Source organism: Quercus suber, unplaced genomic scaffold (assembly GCF_002906115.3).
Source record: "Quercus suber isolate HL8 unplaced genomic scaffold, Cork oak 2.0 scaffold_247, whole genome shotgun sequence".
Classification (NCBI taxonomy): Eukaryota; Viridiplantae; Streptophyta; class Magnoliopsida; order Fagales; family Fagaceae; genus Quercus; species Quercus suber.
Window position 1 is genome coordinate 752,739 of NW_027069703.1, and position 3,624 is coordinate 756,362.

The window sequence follows — 3,624 nt, forward strand, 5'->3', positions numbered from 1 at the left end:
TTTGTTAGGTTCTAAGGTCTTAGGATTTTATGTATTTAGAACTCTAATTTGTAATGTTGGCAAACCATGATCAAAACATTGTATTTAGTCTTATTTAGACTTGCTCAAAGTTGGTTTAATATTGTAAGTTGGAATCGAGTGGCTGCAGAAGTACTTGGGACTCTCGGCCTGGCTCGATTCGATCGAAGAATAGACTCGATCGATCGAAAATCGCACAGGTTGAATTTTCTGCAGAATTTCCAACTCAGCCCTACTTCATTAAACGTTTAGGTTTTATGTTTTTACCCTAGGTATATAAATAAAACCTAGCCACGTTTTTGAAGGTTGTCCATATTGTATTGTTGCTCATACATTGCTGTTTTGTGTGAATCTCGTGTGAGATCTTTGAGGAGCTTTCCTTTACACAAAACTTAGGGTTTTCATGGTGGAGATTATTTCAACATCTTGAAGATCATTACTGTTGCAACCATTGGAACTTAAAAGAAAAGCAAGCGGGGAGCTTGTAGCTGATTGAGGAATTCAAGAAAGAAGTAGTCCGTGGATTCGGAGCCTGCGCGTGGTCGTGTCAGGAAGTCGAGTCTATTCTTCGATCGATCGAGCCAGGCCGAGAGTCCCAAGTACTTCTGCAGCCACTCGATTCCAACTTTACAATATTAAACCAACTTTGAGCAAGTCTAAATAAGACTAAATACAATGTTTTGATCATGGTTTGCCAACATTACAAATTAGAGTTCTAAATACATAAAATCCTAAGACCTTAGAACCTAACAATAATTAATCAATGAACTTGTAAAAGGTTCAAAAGCCAAGAACGTTCGAAAATTCTTAAAAATGCAAGTCTTTTACCCAATCATTCACCAGCCCAAAAAGTCTCGTAGGAATTAAAATTTAAAAGCTTAGCCCAAAGAAATAAAATACTATTACATCCTTTTTAAGATAACTTTATGAAATATGAATATAAGGTAGTATATGATCAGATCACCAAAAAAGAAAAAAGAAAAAAAAAAGAAACAATCAAGTGCACGTGGCTTTATGTTGGCCACAAGAACCACAATGAATTGTAGCCATCTTTGCCACAATCTCCAAGGTGCTTTTGTTAACCATTATTTTACAAAATAGAGAGAAGACATGCACTGAAGTCTGAAGGTTGTGAAGTTAGGAAAAAGAAGAAGAAGAAGAAGAAAACAGCAAAGACGCAGCCTGCCAAAGAAGAAGATGATAGTGGTGATGCTGCACTAAAGGATTGTTTTGCTAAGGATTTGTCATTTTTAATTTTCTTGTTGGTATGTTTTTTCTAGACTGGATATGTGATTGTCTAAAGGTTTTTCTAATCATCTAGGTTTATGAATTGTTTTGTTGATTTTTCTAATTGATTTTCTTGATATTTTTTGGGGCAATATAGCAAAGGGATGGTCTGATTAAACTAAAAAAAACAATGATCTTAAATAAAAAAAGTTTAAAAACTTGACTTAAAAGAAAACCATTACCACCCAATGCCCACTGGTGAGTGCAACTCTTTTCTTAGTATTTCTCCATGTTCTTCTTCTATTCCTTATTTTACATTTTATATACATTACATATAAATATAATACATTATTCTTAATTTGATACAGATATATAATATATCATATTATCAAAATAATGTAATTTTATTGGTTATTTGATTAATTCAGTGATTGTTTGTCTAAATTTCTGCAATCTTTAACCTATTAGTAATTTGTAATTAATTATTATACATAGTAGGTTTTTAATAATTGGATAATTATAATAGGTAGATGTCTCCATGAGATATCATCCAGCTAAGTTACAAAGTTCTAGATTATTATACTCAATTAATAGATTGTAATATATATTCTAAAAAAGTAGTAATTTAATTTGAAAATCTAGGGCATGAGCAAGTAAAAAACTTTTTTTTTTTTTTTGGGGTGAAAAGTAAAAAACTATTGAGTTATAAAACAGTATTAAACTTGTATTGTACGTTGAATTGTGTTTATTAACGCTATTCTATGTAGTATAGATATAATACATAGTATATAAGGAGAACAATTTTAATTATTTATATTTTCTTCGGCCCCCCAAAGATAAATGGCTCCACCACTGATTTTATAGGGCAATTATCATGTACAACAAGCAACAAATGGTTTGAGAGTTCAGATAACTAACAAGAATCAAATACCGAAAAGGAATTCTCCACAAACTACAAAGAGACCTATTAATTGAGTTATTAACATTTTTACATTAAGTTATTGAAACTGGATCTAGTGTGTGTGATGTGAGAGAGAGAGAGAGAGAGAGAACCTTGTCTCTGATGACGACTGATCATTTCTGTTGTCCATGAAAGTTGAAAAGCAGTTCTGAATTTTCTTTTCTTTTCTTTTTTTTTTTTTTTTTTTTAAGAGAGAGAGTAATAAGAGGACCTTGGAAGAAGAAGGTGGGTTGAGGGAGCTATTTATAGTACTATATGGATGAAGAGAATGGATTCCAAATTCAAAAAAAAAAAAAAAAAAAAAAAAAAATTTTTGGAGAGAGAATGGATTCCAAATTGACTAATAATGTCAGCTGATTTTTTTTGGGGTAATTTTTACCTAGTCTCGGAGCAGTGCTCCTGCAGGCTCTTACACGGGTAGATCCACACGTGAGAATCGGAGCACTGCTCCAAGATTAAATTCTATTATCCTAATACAAAACATTTTTTATGACCCAAAAGATTCGGATCCATTGGCAAATCGACTAGAATAACTTTCTGGATACGTTTCTTTTTTTTTCCCTCTCTCCTTTATATTGCAAGTAGCTTTCATTCGAACATTTCTCCAAAGATGCCTTTTGCAAGCTTTATATAGTTCCAGTTTTCATCAAAATAGATTATGAGATCTGCACCTTGGAATACTTGAAAAAGTGTTTGTTTCACTATCGTTTTCCATAATGTGACAGAAAGAGAGATTTGAACGCGTGAGCATTTATGAACTTATGTAAATGGAGGATCAATGGTATGCTGGTATATGTATGAACTTTGGATGCATTTCAAGTCGGTTTTCTTTTCAAATTCATGTTTTCAAGCAATAACTTCTTGACTTTTATTGACCCCATATATTTTCATTACCTTTAGGCTTACCCACATTCTTTGACCAAAATCCTAAAGCATTAGGGTTCTGTGCTCCTGTTTCTTCACTTAGTAAGGTCTATGTAACCTTTTGTGGTGGAGTATATAAATTCTTGCGGCTGTAAGTTATAACACATGTACAGTGAGTAAACACAAACTGGGTATAGGGCCAATTTATGAACATTTTAAGACGTGTCATACACTTGTGGTGTCTAGAGGAATGCTAGGCTTGTCATACCCATGTGGTGAATAAAGGAATAAATACTAGACGTTATAAATTATAACACAATGAGTAAACTGCAATTGAGCACGACTCCCATGTATAAGGCCAACTTATGATCATTTTAAGACGTGTTATGTCCTTATGGTATCCAGAGGAATACTAAATGTGTCATACTCATGTGGTGAATAAAGTAATTAATACTAGACGCATGCCAAACCACAAAAATTAAGGGCTTGGTCTCATATCATAGTACCGTAACAAATAAAGTCTAGAAGATTCATTGTTTTTAGAAAATCTAGGA